Source organism: Metopolophium dirhodum, chromosome 5, assembly GCF_019925205.1.
Source record: "Metopolophium dirhodum isolate CAU chromosome 5, ASM1992520v1, whole genome shotgun sequence".
In the NCBI taxonomy this organism is placed as follows: Eukaryota; Metazoa; Arthropoda; class Insecta; order Hemiptera; family Aphididae; genus Metopolophium; species Metopolophium dirhodum.
In genome coordinates this window covers 26,601,949-26,628,773 of record NC_083564.1, presented here as the reverse complement: position 1 = coordinate 26,628,773, position 26,825 = coordinate 26,601,949, and the positions used below count along the sequence as shown (strand labels likewise).

General features: G+C 28.3%; 1 protein-coding gene across 3 annotated transcripts in view; it reads left to right on the top strand.

Annotated features, from left to right (window-relative positions):
* The first annotated feature begins 13,285 nt into the window (after positions 1–13,285).
* Positions 13,286–26,825, top strand: part of LOC132945053 (GATA-binding factor A-like) — a 32,019-nt gene continuing 18,479 nt past the window's right edge. Inside the window, exon 1 of one of the 3 annotated variants that reach the window (XM_061014668.1) lies at positions 13,286–13,529. The gene's annotated coding sequence lies outside the window, so the exon portion shown is untranslated. Of the gene's footprint in view, positions 13,530–26,269; positions 26,643–26,825 lie in introns of those variants that run through there. The other 2 variants (XM_061014670.1, XM_061014669.1) reach the window with 2 other exon arrangements.

The window sequence follows — 26,825 nt, the reverse complement described above, 5'->3', positions numbered from 1 at the left end:
TTACAATCTATACAGTAGATACAATAAGTATAATGAGTAAATTCGATAAGAATTAAATCTTAAATAATTGTCTTATTTAATGATAAATAGTAGACTGTTAATTTAAAATATCACGTGGAAAATCTGTGGAAAATTATTTCTTTACTCCAGACGTCCATTATTATTATATGATTTAATAAGGACCTAACGAACATCGGAACATCATTTTAACAGTTAGAAATGTCCTCCCTTAAATCTACCATATTTAATGTACAATGCACGACTCACTAATAATTGTATTATATTTTATGAAAACTAGATTAAAATATCGATAATCCAATTTTTTTTCTGGTATCGATAGTATCGAAAATCTACACTCCAGTATTTTTAGGGTGGATGCATTAAATGTGTAATTTACTCGTTGTCTAGACAGACCATTTGTAGACGAGCCATCTAAGATTATTTCAGTAGCAATGTCCGATGTCCCCCACACAAGCATCACACGAATTCCTGTTGGGCGGGCTTGAAAAGTGCTTTGTCGCCGAGGTCTTAGTATACTAATACTACTATATATAACACTGTATACGTATAGACTATAGGCATGTCTGCAGAGAGCAACTATACATAATATTTTAATTTCCAAGTGGAAAGTAGTATCACAGTTTTTATTGTACCGATCACTGCAGTGTATTTGATGGATGTGTTGAATTTTTTTGTAAAAATTTAAATAAACGCGTATCGAGATTTACTTTACAGCTAATAATTTTTTCACGAAAACCGTGGAAATCATTAATCATTATAATGTAATATATATATTATATATTTATACAACAATATGACAAGTACCCTTATAAAATTAAATATAATACGCAACACACACTCACACATCCACGATGTTATTGATCGGAGAGCGGCCGTTCTACAAAGTACAAAACACTCCGACTCCACTTAAAAACCACTCGCCATAATTTTTTTCTTCTACTTTTATTTTACTCTTTATTTTTTTTATTCAAATTTGTCCTGGAAATTTTAATGCCCGCGATAAATCTCTCAGTCCATATCGACATCTGTCCTTTCGTTATTCAATACACATAATATGCATATTATATATGCGCCGCCGCGGCGGTGTGTCGTTATGTGGTTAAAGCGTACATATTATTATATATATAATATTATACATACTCGTGTTGTAGTCGTGTGTAGTGTTGTAAACTAGTTTAGCAATGCTACATATTATAATATACTGCGCTTTTAGTGGAACCTCCGTGAAAATCTCGACCCGCTGTGCCAGTGTGCACACGGACGTCATTACAGAACGTCACTCTGTCGGTCTGTGTGTGTGTGTGTTGGGGGGGGGGGGTGGGGGGGGTTGCGTGCTCCGTGTTAACACGTGTAAATAACATTTTTGGATCACTGAGAACGGAGCAGGGTGTATTTAATAACTGATCAGGGATTATTGTGATGCGTGATGTACTCTTGTGTGTGTCCCATATGCGTATATTATACAGCACGATGCGTATACCGCGCACATGGCCTAGGACAATACCCAGAAGCTAAACCGTAAACTATATTATTATGTTTATGTACAGTATAATAATATTAGGCATACTTACTGTCCTATGGGGTTGATCCCACTGCAGCACTTGAACCCGCAACCACTTGTGATGGTTATATTGTTATTACAGTGTGATGGGAGTACCAACAAACACCAAAACAGGATAATCTGTTAGATAATAATGATTATGACCAATTATGTCGTTAAAAATAAAAAAAAAAAAAACAGTAATTTATGCTTATACTAGAATTACCTATATACATATATATGCATTTGTATGTGATGATCTCTTCTCGACGACTATACGTTAGTGACTATAGCAGTTACAATAATGTAGACACTGATTTTATATTCAATCCTATATAATATATTTGACATCATTTATGCATAGGTAATATCTCATATAAGTACTATTACAGCGTCAGTAATTTATATATTTTTATATCATCGCATTCAACTGTAATAATATTTTTATACAGGCATTTGAAAATCAACAAATTATTTGTATGATTCACCGGAAAGAAAATATTTAATTCATAAATGTTAAACCATAAGCACATCAATGGCTATATTCTCAATGGCATTTGAAAACGTACGTATTTTAAATAATTTATAATGTAGAATGTATATGCATCCATTACATAATAATTATTATATAATTATTTATCGATGTATAATATTTATCTGACAGCTGCATAATATTTTTCCTGCGCTTTTCAATAAAATAACCGTTTCCAAAGCGTTATTATTCGCCGATTACACCAAGAAAGACTGTAATAATTGCAATCGAATAATTATTTATTTAAAAATAAGCAATTATTAATATGATACATTGTTATAAATAAAATGTATTAAAACAAAATATTATTGTTATTTATAATTCAAAATACTAGCGTGGGCATATTTTTAGATAAATAATAGTTTCGATGATCAATTTTTGTTTGTATGATTATTAAATTGCTTTAGTATAATATTGATTCATAAGTAGATACTTTCCTTAAAATTGTAGAGTTTTGATAAAAATATAAAATACTATTTGTAGTTCTTATTATTTAATCACAAATAGACGTTGTTCTGCTACTATAAAGGATATTATGAAATATTTTTATTGTTAATTAAAAAACAAATTATATATTTTGAATTCATTTGAAAACTAAGTATTAAATTACAAACCAATTACTAGCATAGATTCTAATTCCTAATACACTATAATATAGGCAATGATTTTTTTTATGTGTTTAATATTATTATAATCATTGACATGTTCTGTTAGGAACATTTATACTTGCTTCATATTTCCAAAAGATGAGTGAAGTAAGTAGGTATTTAGTAATATGTAATAACAACATATAATTGGACTATTCAGTACTTTAGTACTTATACTCATATTGATATGCTGTTGTTACACTAAGTTAAAATTTTAGTATTATATTATAGGGTAATAAATATAATGTAATATAGGTTATAACAGGATTATTAATAGGTACCTATAACATGCCTCGTATATAATAATAATTGCAAACTGATAAAAGTATAAAAAAGCGACTACATTTTTACAAACAATACAATTTTTCATCGTCCATTTTAATGAATCGGTTATATAAAAAATATTAAAATAAAACTTTTGATAATAAATACAAAATAATAATGAATGCAGGTTATCGACTTTGCAATTTATTTGCTATTAATATTTAATACAAAATTAAATACGTACTATTATACATTATAAAGTATAATGTACCTATAAAGAGATTATAATTTGCTTACAAAATACAACCTATCTTCTTGATTAATAATAATTGATAAAATAACGAATTTTTACGTCATCAAATATTATATTATTATATTATTTTAAATGTATAGAATTCATAACAAATTTTAAAACAGATTATAGTAAGGTACATATTCTCAGTTTCTAAATTAAATTGTATATAAATAAATTGATCGAGAAATTAAAGTCCAAAACAATTTATTGTCAATACTCCTCGTATCTTACAAGATATACATTGAACATTTTTTTACAATAATGTGTACTTATAGTTTGATTGTGTTAATATTATTATACACGTATGAACTGGTTATGCATTAATCTGTTTTAATTAATTATTTTTAATATTTATATTCTTATTTGTCACATATTATTATATGAATTTCAAAATGTAATTTCATAATGCTACAGTATGCCGAAGTTATATGCTTGGTCGGTTCTTCAACAAATGAACATTTCCTTCTATTATTCGGTTTAACACCTATACAATTATTAATTAATTAATTTTTTTTTATTAATTAACCCGCGGCAACTTAGGCCTTTGGGTGGTTTTTTACTTTATGGGAGGGTTATTGATCGTAAGGTCCTGCAACTATGGCCATTAGCTGTTTTTTTTTTTGTTTTTGTTTTTGTAGGGGAGGAAATTGTAGTCTTAGAAAACACGTGTGTTTTTGGTTTGGCAGATTTTTTATTGGGCACCCGTAAGTATTTGCCATGCCCGGGCGGCACTTCTCTCCGGACACAGTGACTTGCCCGAAGAAAAATGCCGCCCGCGGCCGACGCCTTAGTCCGCTCGGTCACTCCGTCCCCCTATAAACAATAATTATTGTACCACTAATCACTAATGTATAGATCCTATGATAAAAAAAAAAAATACAGTACTTATTAATGTATAATTATTTAAGTACACCACCACCGTTGTGTAAAGTTGTATAGCAAATAGCAATTCATTAATGCTTATAAGTTATACCTAACTGAATTTTATTCTTATTATGATATAAAACTAATTAATTGTCAGTAGAATAATATAACTATAATTATCTTTAATTAACAATATTTTTAGTAAAAATTAAATCATCAGTAGAACAAAAAAAAAAAACAAAAAGAATTATATAAATAACTTATAAATACAATGTTGTCAACTTTTCTACAAATTAAAAATAGTATATACACCTACTGTATAGCCGTATATAGGTAGGTATATAGTACTTTTACGTATTTTAGCATATAAAATTATATCGAATGTTGTAACATTTTATGTTTAAGATAATGTATTAAAGTCTAAGGCCATCAACGTTTTTGAAATTTCATTGATTTATGTAAATTGTATAGATCTAAAAAAATGTATAGCATATTGCAGGTACCGATTTGTGTACATATATTCACTTCGTTGGTGACATTTATGATACGGCAATTATTTTCGTTCGATTTGATTGCAATAATATAGTGGACGTTTTTTCATTTAAACAAATTAAGGAAAATAATAAACGAATAATAAAACTAACAACAACTAATAATACACTACGAGAGAGCGAAAATAAAAAAAACATCCTATCGTCGCCAATTGGTCCATCGCAGACTCCGCCTTACAATTATTAAACTTTATTCTTCCTTCTTTTTTCCACGATCATTATTTCCTGTCGACTAGAATGGTCTTCGGAACCTGTTTCGGTCGACGGACAAGACAATAGGAGGCGAAAAAAAATTGAAAGACGGTGACGGCGACGTCATAATATTATTATAGTATTTATTTTATTATTACACCGCCAGTGGTCAGCGTTCGCAACGGTAAACAAATGAAACCACAAAGCTTATATTTTATGATGGACCGTTTGATCATAAAATATCAGTTATCAATAATAAGATATTTTGCCATTATGGTTCCACCTGTAGTACATGGTGACAGACGTTTTAGTGCCCAATCGGGATTTTTCAATATTTTAATTTTTATGCATTATATATGAGTATGTGAAATATTACAAATAAACAATGCACATTTTTCGTTCAAAAATTGAAAGCTCGAAATAAATACTACGTTTATGCACAGAAAATGTTCTTACCTTTAAGTTTGATAATAGGTCAATTCACTCTATGGTTAAAGCTGACTACACAAAACGGAGACGGAGACTACATATAATAGGTATAGCATCCTCTTAATATGGACTATAGTTACCTACTTGGTAGTCATATATTAATATACAACAATGACATATTATAATATAGTATTATGTTGTACATTTATAATATAATAACTTATTGTATAGTATAATGGAAACTTAAGTTGGATATTATTTAATTTGCAGCTCACACTGCGCATTATTAATACTTACGTTTTTTTGGAAGGGAAGGTTTGTGAACGACCTTGGATCAGAAAAAGCTATCTATGTCTTGATAATTTATGTATTATATTATACATATATATTTATGGATGTAATAATAAATTGATCATTTGTACATATCACATCTTATGGCATATGCATGTGTAATGCGATATTATATGATAATTGGATATCTATAGATGATAATATGTTATCGACACGGTTAATTCGATAATTATTAAAATTGTCTCACTGACCTTAAACAATTGCCAATAAATACATTTTTAATTATATAACATTTTTAAAGAAAGCCCAGTGAAAAAAAGGTCAGCAGAAACTATCTGGGTGACTTCTAGTTAATTCAAAATAGCTCTTAAAATAGTTAAAAGTGGAAAATAAACCTAACCAAAAAATTATTTTAAGAATAAGGGAATACAATATTACATCGTGCCTCCCTTGGGAACCACTGGTATATAGAATTACAAGAACTAGATAAAGGACATTGGTTCTAGGTGTAAAAAAACAATATTAAAGTAATAATTAAAGTTAATACTTTCACTCCGTTTTACAAACTAATAATTATAATTTATAATATTGATAAATTATTATAAAAATGATTAAAAAAAATCATATTGTTTTAGGTGCCTTATAAAATATAATATGGTATTATGATGTTAAATAATAATTGAATGGGAGAAGTCTAGTTTCCACCAAGTACATCCCGCAATTATGTATTTGAAACATCAACAAACAGATGAATTCTAGTGTCAACCCTGAACGGGCTAGACCAATATAAATATAAATGTCTTCAATACAATATGCCTACATCATAAATAATTAATTTATATTGTGGGACGAAAAAAAGCCTAAGAATAGGTTAAGAAAATAATAGTGAAGGGATGCGTAAATGGGAATGCCCCGACTGCCTCCTGTTTTTAATTTTTACCCTTTCATGGGATTGGTAAATTGGGTTCGCGATAATCCGTGTACTTTTCCATAGCCCGATAGTGCGTCCTTAGTAGTCTTAAATCGACAAATTATATTGAAAAGCCCGAGTGTGTCCATAGTCCGCAGTCAAACCTTTTAAACAAGAGAGCCACCGATCGACTATAATAGTACAAATGTAGGTACAAATAGGTGAGTAATTTTTACATCAACCACTGCAGGGGTTGGATAACAGCATTTTATTTTAACTTTGAGAATAACCGAGCACCACTTCGACTAATTTACGCTAGCTCGAGTAGTGAACTGATGGGTGAAGTAGTGCCTATTAGATAAGTAGTTACGCGTGTTTTTAATTTTCAAAATGTTCAAAAGACGTATAATTAAATTATAGATACTGAAATAAAATAAAAATGAGTGAACTCGCCCAAACTTAAAATGTGTAAAAACGAGTGTACCAAAGCCTAAATACCTAATAAAATAAATAATAATAACCAAATATTTTTGTGATGTAGGTACTTAAGTCATTTCACTTCCACGTGGTGCACCCAGGGTAACTTAAATATGCTTGGACCCGTTCGGGCTACGTCAAAAATATGATCTTATTTTTGTAGGAACGAAATTGGATGTACTTGGGGCATTAAATAAAGGTAATTTCGGGACGCACTGGGGAAACACCGGGGTGAGTATCCCTTTCTTTAAATGAGGACACTATTGATACCTAGGATGTTTGGATTTTTACTTTTTAAACAATTTATTAAACTTATACTGACCACGTAAAAAATATGTATAGTTACAAATGTATTACTTTACCTACTTCATAGTAGATCCATTGGCTATTTTGTGAATAAAACTGTAAAGTTTATATTGAATCACATTGCAATAATGGTGCGTGTGGTATAAATATTAGAACAATGTAATATTATGCTTTGAATTGTAATACTTTTTATTTTGTTATTTATATAATCTGTAATAAAATGTATAGAATAAGTATACAGGACTCGACGGTATGATAGAAGGGGGAGGGTCCAATGACCCTACTTCATACATTTGTAATGCTTATAAGTTATAATATACCTATATCAAAGATTATTATATATTCTGAGAGATTGATTAATATAACTATTAAATATATTTAATAAAGTTTTCATTTTTTTCGTTAAATTATCATAATTTTTTTCATCTGAAACATCTTAAATAGATATAATATAATTTTGATTCCTAATCTGAGGACTATTATCAGATCAAAAATAATTTTATACCTAAAGGTAAAGGTTTTTATAGGTATTACACATTTCATCGAAAGTCGTCGGAATATCGGCTATGGCTGGTTTGTCACGTGACACGTCTAAATATGTATAAATGTTCACTGCAATGGACATTATTAAAATCGAAAACTGACAAAAAATTAAAGGAGGGTATATCATTTTAAGATAATTTTTTTTTCATCGTTTATGATCGAAATAACCATAACAAAGAATACATTTTATTCGTTTCAAATTGAATATTAATCCACACTATATATTTTACTTTCACTTTTATTTAATTAATTAACGGCATTATAGTTATTGTTTATAGGTTTTTTTCTCCGTAACACTCTTTCAGCAAACTATGTAGGTATTTGTTTTTTATTGTTTTTACATGACCTAGTTAAGATAAAATATGCACGAGTAGTGAGCACCCATATGTATTTGTGTTTGTTTGACACGAAAAATAATCAAGCGATATTCATCACTATTATAGGATGGCGGTCGCTTGGACATCAAAATGTGTATTATATTTTCATCCAAAGCTCATAACTTACTGTTACTCGAGGGCTATATACCTAAGTCTATAAAAACTTTGGTTACACCTATCCGGTGGAATAATTAGCAAACGCGCCCCCACTAATGTTTATGCTGAACGAACGCCTACAGTTAACATGTACTTTACCTAACCTGACCTATATACACATCACATTATTATTATCACATATTATTATCTACCTATAACACAAGGTTACAGCTAATAACTTTGCTATCTCTTTTTTTAAATAATTGAATTTGAAACTATTTGATTTTTTTTTAATATTAGATATTTATATATTTAAATTTTAAATTCTCTAAAAAAAAAAAGAAAAATACGATTTACCTAATGTAGTGTAATTATTTGTAATTATTACAAAGCTTAATTAAATTCCGTGATAAATTAAAAATCCGTTTAAAATAAAATGTAAATTAATACAATATAATATAAAATTTAGTTTCGTCATATTTTGTGTTTCATTATAGCACTGGACAATCAGATGCTGTTTAATATTTTCAGATAAAAAACTTCGATATTTTCAGATAAAAAACTTCGACGGTTATCGGCAAGTATTGTTTTGTATCTTGAGAAACTTCGTTACACGTCAATTGATAATAATAATAATAGAAATATTAGCAAATAAATTATATTTAAATTTTTTTTAAGGAATTTAAGCTAAGTTTTTATTAAATATTATTTATTTTTATAAAACATACGAAAAATGCACTAAAATACCAAACAATTCTCTACAAATCAAAAAAAAATATGAAAAATGTAATATACAAGTTTCACTTTTCAATTCTTTGGTGAATGAAACTAATTTTGTGTTTAAAAATAAAAGTTTTAGAAAATGTAGAAACAAAATTCAATTTGTATTTAATCCATGCCTTAGTTATTATAGTCCCAAACTATAAATAGTTAAACTTTATATTCATACCGACTATACGATTTTAAACTATACAAAGTACATAGTATAGACTAAACAATATGTATACTATTCGCTCTGCATAATGTGTAAAATAGCGAAAAATGTCATAAAATATATCGAATAGGTACGTACCTATATCAACAACATTGTTATTATATTATCAGAGGCCTCGTTCTTTGTTTAGCACTGATGATGACAACATCGTTAGCGAACACGTACAAGTGCTATTTATGTATTATTTGTATGTATAGGGAGCACAAATGTATTTTTCAACTGCAAACAAAACTAATAAAATAAATTCTGAAACTATTTGTATTTCAATATTTTAGATAATTGAATTACTTAGATCGGACATATGACGTTAATATAAAGAATTAAACAAAAGTCATATCATAATATACAAATCAATGAAACGTTTCAATTAAACTATGTAAAACAAATTACATTTTTGATACCTAAACGTAAACGTCTTCTGGTCATCAATCAAGAGAAGGAAGAGAATAGAGATTAGTAGAAAAAATCCTAATTAGCTATGTCTAAAAAAAATAGGCATTTTAACTTACCCACATATTATAAATATGCACTAAAAATAATAAAGTCGTATTAAAAAGTGGTCTTGGAGTAAATTAACTTAATCCTATTTTTATAGAGAACAACACTTCGGAAACAAACCTTTTTTTATACATTTTAAAATAACTTTTTTAATAAATAATAATTCAAAATCGCCGATGAGGTGTATACAATTTTATAATAAGTTTTTCATTCTAAAACCACTGTTTAATGCTGTTTTGCGATAACATTTTTATAGTTTATACCATCAAAAATCATAGGTATAACGTCCTCATAATAAGTGATAGAAAGATCGGCAATTAAACCCATTGTCTATAATATCTTGTATTCCAGTGTATAATAGCTATATAATACTGACTAATACTGTTTATAATACTGTTTATTATTCTGTAAAATTTTAAGTTTATTATAAGGGTGTGTGAGCATATCATTACAATACTATGTATAGAGAAAAGTTGTACTACCTATATAAAATTTGTATATTATCACTGTCTATAGCTATATTATAATGTATGAAATATGTATTATAGTAAAATAAATATTGTTTTATTTTTATTTTCATAAACCACGATATTATATTTTCAAACTTTTATTTTAAAAAAAAAACAACATTCCATAAAACGTCTCTAAAAACAAATAAAAGACCATAGAGTCGATGATGGATCTGACCCCAAGGTCCACACACCCCTTGTACACGCCTCTATTGGCATAATTTCAGAATGTATTAACGATTACAATTAAATTATCAAATTGTCATCACGCATACGAAATTGTATACAATATAAAACGTAGATGGATGATATGTACCTATATTCAATAAAACATAAACAGCATACGTACCTAGCATAATGTAATGTTTGGATAAGCTAAAATATATGAATCATGTTCAACTAGCATAGATAGATAATTTAGAACCACAAAATATAGAAAAACAATTTAATGCAAATAGTTATTCAACTAACTGAATTCATAAAATGCTTAACACACATAAGCACACAAAAAGAAAGATAATAGATTACATTTCAGGGTCTCTAAACAAAAAAATATGCATGATGGAATTCACTATATACTTACATCAAATGGTATCGATAAATATTTATAATCTAACTTAATCAGTAAATATTGTTTAAAAAATGTATGTTTCCTAAAGACGTCGAATAACATATTTTTAACGTTACATGTTTAAATAAAAAATAATGTTGTAACATTTTATAACGAACAATGTAACGTTATTACTATCAGAACAATAGAATTAAAAGTATTTTAAGTTAGGTAACTTTACGATTCCAATTAGGTATATTATTTGTAGAAACTTTTAGGGGAATAAATAAACGTAACTTATATAAATTAGAAATAAAACAATAATAATTAATAAGTTTTAATATTTTTTTTTTATTTATTTATTATTTAAAATACCTACATCTACAATCTATACAGTTATTTGTACAATAATTAGATTTGATAAAGGAAAGAATATAAAATTAACGGCGAATAATAGGAATGGGAAGTTATCCATTGATAACACCCAGCTAGTTTTAATATTAAGTGTTTTAAAATATATTGTAACACAGTGCCCATACTGAAAGTAATACCGGCATGATAAGTGAATGACCTGCAGAGAAACGAAAAATTCAAATAATCACAAGAGTGAATCCATTGTTTACTTTTTGGAGAGTTATTTAGAGGGTGAATGTTTATATTTTATACAATAAAAAGTATAATTTATATAAAAAAAAATGAAATATTATTATTATATTTTTACATTAAATAAGTAAAGAATACAAATGTGGCTCAGATACCTACTACTTAACAATCATTTAATTTAATATTTATAAAGTATACTTTTAAGTATACATTCAACTATTTTATAGATATCATATTGATTTCGTGATTTTAAGTTGTAATAATTTGGAAATTAATATCAGGATATGTGATTGTTATATACTTATTTTTTCATTTACTTGAAATTCATCATATCTTTTTTATGTTCTAGTCAAAACTATATTAGAAACGAAATCCAATACATTACATATAGTGGGCATATATTTTACCAACTTTTTTGTGTAAAACCTTTCTATTGTTAAAATTTGCGATGCGCAAACGACCTACCAAATTTCTTACCTGTGGTACTAATGATGCGCAAACGACAAACTCCGAAAATATTGATAATCATACAATTATAGTATATTATAAAGCTTGGTTTCAATGTAAGCGAAATACGCATACAATCATATTCAACATAGAATTAAGTCGAATTATTTAAAAATTAAAAAAAACTCTAGAGACTCTTAATGGGGTTTCATTGAAGATTATTTATGAAATTATGAACTGTATTTTACAATATTTTTTACAATAGACTCGTAGCCGAATTATAATTGTATTGTGATTGGGTGATTTTAATATTAATTTAAAAGAATCGTTTAACATAGGCTCATAATAATAAATTGAAATTTAAAATTTATTATCTTAGATTTATCAAGATTAAACATACCGTGTACTGTGTAGTGAACTTTATGTCTGTATACTAGTAATAATGTCATGTTAAAAGGTTGGTATTTATATTGACATTTAATTAAAACCATGTTATACAAGTAACAGCGTGGATAATGGTCTTAAAGTCCTAAACAATATTTAAATTACTATTAGTATTACAATGTGTTGTAACAGCTTATGATAATCGTCAAAGATTTATTTATTTAAACTTTTTATTGATCACATTTGAGTAGTTTCAATTGTGCATCCGACGAGCAGTTGTCAATTTATGGATTATTTATGGAAAATGTCAATTTATACGAATTCAGTTAATTCCGGTTTTAATCTCGAAAGTTTCTCAATAGAGGTACAATTAACATGTTTTGACTTCTTAGCGTCTTGGTTTCATAAACCCCAATTTAAATAATATTGTTTGACCGCATACAGTACCTTCGTATGATGTTCTCCTATATAATATTATATATTTCTAATTTCCACGAATGTACCCGGATAAAATACAAAATAATAAAATATAACTAACGCAACATAAAAATGAAAACTGGTATTTCAATTATGTGTATACCATATTTAAAAAGTAAATAATATGCGCACTGTCTGTCCGCTGAATATGAACACTGATGGATTGTGATTTCGTGCAATACGTTTTTTTTGTTCTCGTCCAGCCAAAATTCTACACTAATCCTCCTCGCTCTTGGGCACAGCTCGAGATCGGCCGGTTAATGGACCCGGTTTACGATGATATTAATAATAATAATAAAATATTGAAAAATATCTGGACGTACGATTCGGTGTAGGTCGCGTGCGCGGCGACGGAGAGGGGAGAAGGGGTGAGAGAAAAGAGACAACGAAAAGAAAATTAATGTAAAATCCATCGTACATGGCGACAGCCGGACGGCATAGACTCCGCCTCTTAAGACTTCTTCAAACCGATAGCCAGCGAACGGTTTCACCACCATCAGACATCAGTTGATCCGCAGCGCGCTCGACTATTCATTTTACGTACGCGAGTCTAATATTATTATCGCTGGTTTCGTTTTTTATATTATATGCACACAAATTACAATCCGAATTTTAACGCTCGTGTATCGATTTAGTGGTCTTGCCGTCCGTGTCGTACTGTTGTTTGTTGGTCGTAAATACTCACGTACACACAACGCACGAGAGAGAATATAAACCGAATCGCCAAAATTTGTAAGTATTTCAGTTCGAGTACTCTAAGATTTTATAAAAATATATTTTTATATTATGGCTGGCTAATTTTTGTCCACGTTGTTATACGTTTATTTTTTTATGAGGAATATTTTACTCCAGTTTGATATTTATAATACGGTTATTATAAGCTAGCGCTTTAATTTTGTCTTTTAGCGTACCTATATACGGCAGGACCCTATCCATAAAATATACGTTATTATATGCTTTTCTATTCGATAATTTATATTTTACACTATTTCTTAAATCTCGTCAATACAATATTGTTACTTAAAGCAACTAATTTAATAGGTAACAAATAATTATCTAAAAACTATTGCAGTGCCAGCTATAATTCAATATACCTAGGCGTCCATAGCTGGTAAACCACCAGTTCAGAAGTTCATCGATATTAACAAATTTATATTTTACTAACAAATTTTTTAAAAACTTTAGAACAATATTATAGAACACGTGGTTTGTTTAACATGATGATTAGTGGTTACTTATAAATTAAAGTATATAATTTATATAAACTGTATTAGTTCTTAGTTAATAAATTTGTTATTTATTTCTCAGAAATTATATTATAATAAGTTTTTTTTATTAATTTGTTTTGATAAGTAATAACAATAATTTATTGCCAGTTAAAATATTGTACAGGTGAAAAATATACAAAAAGAGAAAATAGTGATAGGTAATATTTAACCTTTGATGTTTGAATATGTTATCATCGTTATTTTCACCTACTTTAATAAGCCTTGTCAAATTATTTTGGAATTCGACAGTAGTTTTTGATACGGTTACGAAATATTCCATGTGGTGCGTATTACTATCGATATTATTTCCAATAGTTCTGGTATACTTGTAGTCCGTTGGTAATAATAAATAATAATGATAATATTATAATCTGTAGTCTGTACTTTTAACCCGATGATAAAATACCTGTTTTTCAATACTTAAGAAGGGTATATTAGTTCGTTTTAGAGTCTTACACAATAATTGTCCACCAAAGAATTAAATAGTTTTAACGTCATTGCAATAACTGACAATAGGTACACAGTTAGGTAGTATTTATTATATTATATTGATGTGTGAGTAAGTCTTTAGGTATTGTGTAAGATAGTAGTCGAGATTTTCATTGTTCCCGTTATGATTTGACTGGTCAGAAATCCTTACTAAATTTGTTTTTATTATAATCAGTAAGAGTTGATTTAATTTTAAATCTGACGTACCAAGATATCAAGAATTATTTGTGACTTGCAGCAGGTTGATAAGATTTAAGATTTCTCTACTTATTGTTTAGTTCTACACTTTTACGTGACATGTGAGAGTTTATGATTTTGTTGAGGCAAACATTGGACTGTTTAACTCTAATGGTAAATACGAATTCCGTATAAAAACGTCACTACATATTATAAAATAGTAGAGGTATTGAGTGAAAACAATAATTAACAATTATACAGAGTGGTTAAAAAACCACAAGCGAATCTTATCCTTATGTAGAATGGATACCTACATTGCGTATAGTATCTTTGTGAAAATAATTATTTTGCATAATATCAAGAACCTTGATTGAGTATATATAATAAAATAATTTATGAAAACTATCAAGTTTTATCTTGCAGAAAAATGATTACGAAAAACATTGAATATTTTCGTTAGCAGTGGATTGCATATTTTCATTTATCTACATTCTACATAACATTATATTTTATTAAAATTTTTCCGATGCCAAAAAGTATCATGAAACTCATGATTTTTTTGTCTACATAATATACAGAAAATAATACTATTGTTTAGTAGTTTTCTTTCAAAATTGTTTTAAACTATATAGAAATATTATAGTATATTATAATATGATTATTTGATATTTATTCATTTTAATTTTCTAATCAACTAGGTAACCAATAAATATCGCAAGCCGCATATTCTAATATTAATATTATTAATATTTTGGATATTATTATTTATTTTAACGGACGGGGTGATACGTGCGCATTCGTACTTTGTAATATTATAACAGACGTGTCGTAATCGTAATTAATTTGTACATATACAATAATAATAATAATATACAATTCCGTACCGTCCGTGTTCAAACTGTCAACCCGGCGAGATAAGCATCAGCTATATAAATTCATCTCTGTCGAGTGCAACGCGCAATGACCGTCGCGGGTGGCTATATAATATATTTAGGTGGGTATAAGTATAATAGCAGTAAAAAAAAAAAAAAAACAGTCGGGTGTTGAGACGTAAAACACGGAAGTCCTTTTTACTATATAATATTATGATTATCGGAGGCATACTTATAGCAGGTAGGCGGTTGTTTACACAAGGGGTGACGGTCTGTGTAGGGGTAGACGGACTGTGACGTTGATTGGCGGGTAGGGGGGTGGAATCGAAAAAATTCGAACCCTCGCGGGACTCTTTTTTTATGCCACACCACAGTACTATATATTCTACAATTATTACCCCTATATATAATACAACTGAAGTATAGGTTGGCAATTCGAACGGCGGACGCGCACGCGACGAGGGCGGAACTGCGCGTCCACCCTAATAATTGGTCGGGAAAATCCATCGGTTCCATGGCAACGTAATTTTCCCATTGACTTTTACCATGCACACGCCCTTTTTCTCGAATCAACGTCGAAACTTGAAAGCTATGACGACGTACTTTTTGCGCCAACTTGCCTCGACGACGACGCCTCCCCCTCAGCAACGACGCGCACAATATACCTCGAGTTGTATTTTGATCATACTGCCACAGTGTTTACCAAGTAATATATTATACTCTTATGTTATTAATTATTATGATTAGTATATATAAGTTGCTTTTATACAACTAATTGTTTATAACAATACGATATAAGCCTTTTTATACTACTGATATAGTTTTAACGTGCAGTGCAATTATTCTACAGTTATTTTAAGTATTTTAATTATTTTCCGATCATGATGCCCGAAATAATTATTCTACATAAATATGTATTTTGACGTCTAACAGTTTATTGATTGTGCAGATAAACGATATGATATTATTACAGTTAAGTCTCTCTCGTTTGTGCGATTTTGCGAATCATAGTATTGCTTTAAAATTTGAAATTATTACAATTTTTTCTCGGTATATTGTATACAGTATATATAGGTACTTTACATTATTATAATAATTCCTATTGTTTTAAATTCTTTAGAAGTCATTAAAAAAAAAACCTACCGAACTATTCTCACTCCATCGATTGTTCGATGTGTTGTTATCCATGTCATCGGTAAAGTAGATAAACATAATATTATTTTATTTCAATGTACGATAAATCGTACTCGGTATAACTAAGTGTCTTTTCAAAAATTATTAACATCAAAATCCTCTCATATTCCCTAGCTTGGTATAAATCTGTCTTACTGATACACCGTACCTGAGATAGACGCCGTTTTAATAGTTATCATACAACGTAACAATACTCAATAGTAATAAACATTTTTATCGGATTGTTGACTTTATTAGTTATAATTTATGTCAAAATGTTATATAATCCAAAAATTGCATACGTCCATAATTCATATAAAATGTATTGTTTAATTAGAAATATAAAACAAATAAAAATGTATACAGTTCAGTGCTCTGACTAGCTGTTAAATGATAATATTGATATTATAATATTTTGATTCTAAACTAGAAGTAATACAACTTTAAAGTAATTAAATAATTTGACTATTAATACAATTATATAATATTTATATATACTATTATATTAAGTAGGTACATACTACATAAGAATATCTGAATTACCCGGATTTTGTATTATCCTCAAATTTAAAATTTTGCAGCAAAATTAATTTTACCTAATATATTATATCCCATATTACTTAACACTTAAAAGTGGAAAACATATCATAGAATATCGTTTCTTTTATATAATTTTGTGATATACCTTCCTATGATATTTTTTGACTTACCTGTGCTAATATCAAACTAACATCTTACGCTAATAATATGTGCCTACACGCTTTACGGCTATATTATTGTTATGGCTTATGACGGTTTATAACATCCTATCAATTCTGTAATTTTATTCTGATTACACGATACACATTTCATAAGGTTACGGTAGGTACTTAGGACACGATTACTATACGTGCATTAGTATTTTATTTTTAGTCTTATTTTTATTTATTCTTCGAGAAGATAAAGTACCTATAACTTATCTATTTTCCGCATTTATGTTTTTTTCTATATATATTTTGTGCAAAACTATGTAGTGTAAAAAAAAAATTCTGGAATGCGGTAAATTAAAAATACTACCTAGTTGTTATTCTTGTCTAGTTGCCCTGTCTACTTAAATTTTTTTCACACCAAAAGTTAACAAAAATCTCATTTTCACACAAAAAATTGCGCTCAGATTGACGGACGTAGACGATTTTCTTCGGTTTCGGTGATCGCCATATTGTAAGCATTAAGTCTTATAAATCTCGGTATACGTAACAAATACCTGCAGGTAGCAGTTAACATTTAAAAAAAAATCCAATTCCTACCCTATACGACCGAAAAACTCCACAACTCTTCAAGTGTATACCCATCATACTGTTATGGTCATAACATGTGTTATGTGCATCATGGTCTATAGTTATCGCGGCCCCGCTGATCTCTTATTCTAACTGCTGCAGAAGGCCGATGATTTTCACTGATATCGAATTAGTAATATTATTGATCGGAAGCTGTGGATAATAAAACTATGCAAATAACGTACATGTATATTACATAATTATTGTGCCTTTGAGTTTATTTTTTTTGACCGAAACGAGTTTCCTGTGTCAGATCAGACGAATGAGCATGTTTTTGTCACACGGCCCCAGATTGACTTTTCTACCGGGAGTGACCGTTAAAAATTAACATTCCTCAAGACGGCACACTGGATTGTCCAGATCCTGTGAGGTATTACGAGATAGCGCATATATTAGTAAAAACAGATAGGTAGAATAAGTTACCTTGTATGTGTGTTTAGCAACTATAAAAAATAAAGACGAAAAAACAAAGATCATAATTAACGACCCAATAAAAGTTGTTTGATTTTTTTCTTAATTATTATAATTATGTTGTAAGTACTAACTAAAAATCATGTTTTCTATATTCTCACGATAAATACACATTGAAATAATAATATTTTATTGTACCAACCTATATTAGATAATGTATAGTATAATATGTTACACGCTTATAAACTTCACATTCATAACTATAAGTCATAAGACATACAATGTTACGTCACAGTACGCAAATCACTCGTTTGAACAACACATAATATAAGATTAAAAAACTATTATCGACCAACCTAATTTGGTCGATTTTAAAAATAATTACATTTTTTCATACATCATGCGTTAGGTATTCGCGGACCACATTAGTATAGAGCTGCAGGTAACATTGCATTTTTTCATACCAACGAATTTTGTATTTTACTTTACTAAAATTAATTTAATTTGATAAAAGCGCTTTTTGGAAACATAAATTATAACCGTTGACTCCAAAAACCACTACATTTTGGTAAATTAATATTGGTTACATTTAATAGGTTAAACTGCACACTTTATAATGATATATAATCTATCATTTATTACCCATTTATATTTATTCAAAAAATAATTTATCTACAGTTCATAAATTCCAAAATTTAAGATATTAATTTAAAAAAAATTTAAAAATCTAAAAGATTCAAAGTTTTTTTTTTAAATCTTTACAACATTTTTACTATTATGTACTTTTAATTTTCTGTACTTAAAATTATCAAGTACTAAACACTTGCCCCCTTTAGTTCTATTAGGTAATAATTTTGATATATATTATAATTTAAAATATTTAAATGAAAACGTTAAAAATCATAATATAGGTACGTTTTGACCACTATATGTATATTGTATAGGTGGGCGTCACCGTTTTCGGCCAAAATGTACCCTTCTCTTTTCGGCCAAAACTTACCATTCCCTTTTCGGCCAGTGTCACTTTTCGGCCAAAACATAAAGTTCCTTTTACAATTATAACAACTGAACTTAACAATTTTTATATTTAATTAAATATGATTGAATCCAAAAATGTGATTTTTTGATAAACATTCTTACCTACAATTGAGTGAAAAAATAATAAAATAAAACAATTGGCAATAAAATGGTTTAACATATTATTAACTTAGTCAAATAAACAAACAATTAATTTTTGTTCGAAAAATGTTACTATTATTTTTATTACCTTTACTCTTCAATGTAAGTTTAATTTCGTTCATAGTTGGTTATATTTTACTATCATAATTATTATTATATACCTATTCTTATTACCTATATGTATTATATGACTATATTAATTTCTATTCGATTAATGTAAGTATTAACATTGATTATAAATACTAATATAAATATATAATATAATCAATTGTAATAATAATATGTTATTACAGTTTATTGCCAATTGTTTTATTTTTTCAGTTTTTTTACAGTTGTAGGTAATAATGTTAAAAAAATTACTTTTTTGGATACAATCGCATTTAATTAAATATAAAAATTGTAAAGTTCAGTTGTTATAATTGTAAATTTTAAAGAAAACTGTAGGTGCTGGCCGAAAAGGAAAGGGTACATTTTGGCCGAAAATGGGGCCGGCTGTATGGTATATCATAAAACTATGCACAAGACCAACAATGGTGAGGGACGACTAATAAAAGACTTAAACGTGTTAGCATAATAATTGTACAGTATCTTTTTTATCTATTCTGTTATTTGGTACTAAAAATAGTGTGCTATTTTGCTATTTTACAATGAACCGATAAAGATAGTGTTCGTCTAACCTTTTAGGTCGAAAAGATAAATACTTACTATATAGTAAATACTAACTAGTTCCGGTGAATTAAATTTAAATATTTCATTTTATATGTTTTCCTGTCTTTAGGAATATTATCTAATTTGTTATCCATTGATATATGATATAAGATAAGCTAATTTGACAAACAACTTAAATTGTGGTAAAAACTGACCGCGTAACCGATGTATTAAAATATTTTAATAAAGACAATCGTCCAGATCCATCAGTTTCAAATTGATTCCGTGGATATTATATAAAACTTTAATAACTAATAAGTATGGATTTATTTTATATTATTTTAAAGCTAATATATTTTTTTTAAAGAAAAATTATTTATTTTTAAAAATTGGATATATTATGATCCGGGCATGATAATTGTTTAGTTTATAATTTAAATAATAAGAAGTTGGTTTGAAAAAAACCGTTTAGTTGTTGGTTAAAGACTAAACATACTTACACCGAGTAAGTAACCTATCATTGTAAAACTTATTTTAATTAAAATAATTAAACAGGAGACTTATATGAAACTGTTTTAGACAGAAAAAATTATATTAAATTAGTTCCATACGGTTATAATATTTCGAACTATTATAACATATTCGATTCTTCAACATCGATATTGTGAGAACAATTTAACTGTTGGTTATTAGTCATTACTTATTACCATATTATAAAATATATATATCATATATATATATTCATTCTGGTGATTTAGATTTTAGATAATTCAACTGAGAACTAGAAATATCATATTTGATTGAATCATTGGTTTTTAGTGTCTACATACTATAATATTCCATTGATGTTGTACAATTATTACATTTAAAACATTTTTTACTGAACATTTATTTACGATCTGATCATATTTTAATATGAAGTAAATAACAAAACAAGTAAGTATGTGCATTGGTAGGTACTCTAATCATTAATGTTTCATTCAAGAAACTATGTGTTAATAATTATACCCAATACATTCATATCGTTAAAATCGTATTAGGTTAGATTTCCTGGTTGTTGACGGATTGTTAAAAAAAAATGTTATTCAAATAACTTTTAAATCAGTCACAACGATTTAAATAACACTATATACGCTACTGATGGGACCGGTTTGCGCGGTCACACGAATGAGATTAAAAAATATATGTGTAATTTATAAATCCTAACACAATCATCTTGGCCCGTGCATTAATAATATCAATGTTAGTTTATTATTTATACGCCGTATTGTGTGTGTATGAGGTTAATCTGTTAATGACACACACACACACACATACTTGCATAGTATATAGTTAAGTTTTAAAAACAGAAGACGAGCTTATCCTTTTGTATATAAACACGACATAGGTGCTTGAATTTTCGATTCGAGCTGAATATTAATACGTCGATGATGTCTATGTAGGTACTTAAGACTTGTCCTGTACAGTATAAATTTTCTATAGATTTATGGTATGCTTTTAAATAACAGCATCGAGGTGATATTATGTGTATTAAAATAATAAAATACGCGTCACCTGTCTGTAATAGATTTGCAAATGGTTATTTTTGTTTGAAAACGTGTTTTTTTCCTCACTATTGCCAGAACTCAGAAGTATTGTCGGTTCGTTTGAAATTGCAATGTACAATACAATAATAATATATTACATATAGGAATGTACGGTATGTGTAATACACGTGGATTAAAGATACTTCAATCCATTTTCGGTACTTTTTTAAATTTGTATACCTACGTCAAATAACTGATTGTCAGATTGAAATATTATGTATGATTTGTATTGATTATTGATATACATAGGTATAAACCATATATCTCGTAGACACATATATTACACGTTTATTTTATACCCAGCACCTTTCTTATGGCCTTGGTAAGTTATTTTAGGTCATTACTGTTGTAGTCGTTTATAATGTCACATTTTATAATCATTTCGACAAATCCCGTAGACAGCAAACGGTTCAATCTACACAATCATTATCAATACCCGGATCACGTTACAAATTATATACTCATGATAACGTGATAAAAACAATGGTTATAGATAATAAAAATGTATAACTTATATTAAGCATAGTGGTAATGATCACATATTTTTTTCTGTGCCTTATAATATAGGTATAAGTATCAATTGTACAATGATTTGGCTTTTAATCGATTATCAAAACACTTGTCGTCTCGTCCTGATCTGATAAAATACTACGATAGTATCATATTTTTATTGAAAAATTACAATGTGTAATAACGTCATAATGAAGGTTAGAAAATTGTAAAAGTATACCTACTTATTAACTTACCATTGAACTATATGTATACAATATTATTTATTTAAAATATAATATGAGATTCAATTTAAATATCAATCAACAAATAATGTTTCAATTTAATTTCAAATTGATTTCAAATTATCAAGTATTTAATAATAAGTATAGATAACAAAATAATCTTTTTTTCATTACTTATGCGTGTTTAATAATTAATATTTATTTTGGGATCAATAGGTGTAAGTACTAAATGCATAGGACTGTAATAATATACTGTTAAAAAACAAAGTTACCTTAAGAACGCATTACACAAATTGTGTTTTTAAATTAAGATTAAAGTATATAGTTACTTGTTTTGTATAATAACTCGAAAATATTTTCAAGTAATATTTCATATGTTATTATTAATCAACTATATATGTATAATGTATATTATACGTATTACCTACCTATTTACTATTTATTAATTACTGTATAAGCGGTCGGTAGAGTGTATAGACCCAGTCAGATCAGTATGAAATTAATAATACGGATTTAATTAATTCATTTTACACACACATAAAATATTCTTCAATGATTTATTTATTGATCTTTTGAATCGGAAATATAAATTAACAATATTACACCTAACGGATATAAGTATAGATATAATATAATGTATATTATGTCTATGGATATAAGTATACTATTTTACAATATAGTAAGTACCTGATATAGTTTATCGTAATTTTTAATAACCCTGTTTACTGTTTAGATTTTATAATAATATATATTAATATTTAATATGTGTGAGCTGCACGCCGATCGTTCATTTGTGCGGGATAAAATCGTGTTATTTAATTTCTAATTTCTGTAAATTTAAAAGTAATTCATCACTATACTGAATTTATTAACAAATTATCAAACACGTGAGCTTCTTACGTTTTTTCACAATGGTAATCTGTGATTGTAATTCGTAATTACAATTTGTATGTGTTTTTTGAAGAAAAAAAACCGAAGACATTGTATGTTTGTATAACATATTGTGACGAAAACATAAATCTCTGCACATTTTAATCTATTACTATTTACTAACCTAAATAGACTCCGATATTTATTGCGTTTGTCTCAAAACCATAAAATATCATTACGCCCAAGACACACGTTCGCCCTTTTTTAAATCACTGACGGGTTTTTATTTATTGGGTCGGCGCTACAAGACAACAATAATATAGTCCATATCATATGCACATTATTAAACATACTTATACATATTTACATACAAACACGCACACACATCTACATACATATTTAGTACCCAGAACATATACCAATAGGCCACGAGTACACAATTACATACTTTAAAATGTTATTGGGGTACCTCCTACACATACATATTATCCTTGTCGTTTATAAACATATAAACCTAGGTATAAATATATATATATATATTATATACGATTTTTCAGTTTTAAACCGTTTTTACGTGCACCGAGCGCATGTACGTAATATGTTTTTTTGGACATCTAACAAAAGCATAACGTATGACGGCAAATATAATATTATGCAAATTCAATACAAACGATTTCATACAGGTAACAGGTACCTAATATGTAACGTTTGAAATAGTGTCCAGTTTAAGAGTATCGAGTCAAGTTGGTTTCGTTATTTGATAGAAAAAAAAAATTGTAAATAAATAAAATACACAACAACCAGGGTTAATGCGTGTCCAATTGTTGAGCCGTATAATTCTGTGAACATAAATTATTATTATTACATAATGTCTCAGAGTATTTAATCGTCATAATAATAATAATAATGTATATTATGTCCAATAAATTGTCCACGGGTTGTTTTATAAATATTACTTATTAGACAATAATAATATCAATTAGATTGATTTCAGAATGTTGTTGTCGTGTTGCATATTAATTGTGTAGACATAATAGTATAATATAACATTATATAATAGTACGAGCTATAGGTGATAATGTTATGGGAATAAAGCCAATCCTATACATAGTTGTCGAGATTATACGAGCAATTTATTTATCCCGATCAGAATCTATGAAAGGTCGTCTTAAAAATAATGTGCCCACCGTCCGGTCGAACTGAAAAATCCCTGTATTTCGGGTTAACGCATATCGTAACCGTAGCGAATCGATTCATACCGTGGTATAAAACCGAACCTAAACAAACGAATTCTCAAAAGTAGGTACCTATTTTAATTCATCTCTACGCTGATAATACAAATATAATTACAGATTATTTAAATTATATCGCGGTGAATTATACCGATACGGAGTTTATTACTCGACACTAAGACACTAATTATAATTTCGATTTATCATTTCTTAGAAAAACAGTTCTATCTTCTATTATCTTAATCTTAATTTTCACATATTTTAGATATCGGTGATCCTAATAATAAACGATGATCAATTTCGAATAGTTATAATATATGTGTGACATATTCTCATTTCATAGATTATGCTTGTTGCTTTATAATTACTTATGATAATCATTAGTATTACACTTAGTATTATAATTTGTAGGGAGAGAATTGGGTGAGCACAAGAAAGTGCTTTAATTTAAATTTTCAAATATGATAGGCGCTCGCTGTAATCAACGGAGTACGTGACAATATTATATTACTGATAAGATATCTTTTTTCGTTAATATAATATTAGTAATAACTGATAGAAATAAAAACTAATAATACAAAACCACATTGGTCTTACATAGTTAGTAGGTTCATGATGCATAGAATTTTCGTACAAATACTCGATATCGAATAGGTAATAGGTACTTAATCAAATAGATTAATCTATTTTACCCATTGTACCGGCCGATTACTGATTTCAGTTAATCGTACGATCAAATATCATTAGTTTAAACATATCATAATATTATAATAGGTAGCGCGTCGAACATTGTTACTTTGGACCTCACGGTTCATAGGTACTGTGTATAATTAATAATTATATATAAACAAAATCATAATGTGTGTTGTTTGGTTAAAAAATATTATGCTCATCCTACAAAACCGAATAAAAATTTAAATTATTTCAAAAAAAAATGTTAATTAACAACGGTTAAACACAACCCAATTCCCAGAAAAATCACCAATGACCTGTCACTTTGCCAAAACGCATTCGATCGATCCAATAAATACGAAAAGCGAATTTAAAACAAATTGTTGAAATAATCTTAATAAACCTGTATTTTAATTACGAATTTTTTATACCCGTAAGATTGGTATTATATTATATTATTATATTTTTTACAATGCACACACACACACACACACACACACCATAATAATATATAGTGCCGGACGAATTTTGTCCGTTGCGTTCATATATTTTATCAGTCATCCGTTTGGACCGTTTGGGCCGGTCCACAATAATCCGCAACGGACCAGACGCAAAGGTCAAACCCACATTACCCATTGGTCGTTACTATGTATTGTGGATATTAAATATATAACATTATTATTTGATGGTTTCGTTATTAGTAGTTATTACAATCGTGTAATAATATACGAAAACAGTTTCTGTGCAACGTGTGTGCACGCCGACGACGAGGAATAACAGTTTAACGAGTTTTTTCCTTAGGTTTTTATTATTCATCAGCAAACTGTTAGATTAGAAACATCTATCTGATTATTCTGTAACCTATTAAGCGATTAGATTAACGTGCCCAAACCACCGCGCACTGCATCGGTTCATTCGTATATGCGTTCGTCAAAGAACGATTAAAACCTCCGAAGGCTGTACAAAACGTTTCGTGTACGTGTACGATATAATATAATATAATATATTATTGTAATACTCGTTTATTTCTCTTAGTTTTCCGTTCGTTTGAAATATAAAATTATAAACATTACTGGAATTTTTTTTATCGGCAATCGGTTAAAACTTAAAACGTCGTTAACTCGCAATCGTTCGACCGGCTGATGCTTCGAGGACATCCGCAGTATCGCAACACGACAATTAGAGCCAAAATATACACTCGAAACATGTACGTTACAGGTATACTAAAAGGCTGTAAAGCTGTTATTAATAATAGTATTGTTAGCTGATTGTATCCAACTTTTAGTAGGGTATAGGCTGCTAGTAAATACGCGATATTATTATTATTATTTTCGTCGTCGTCGTCGTCGTCGTCGTTGTATTTTTTCATCGACCCGGTCGAATATATTTTAATATAATATT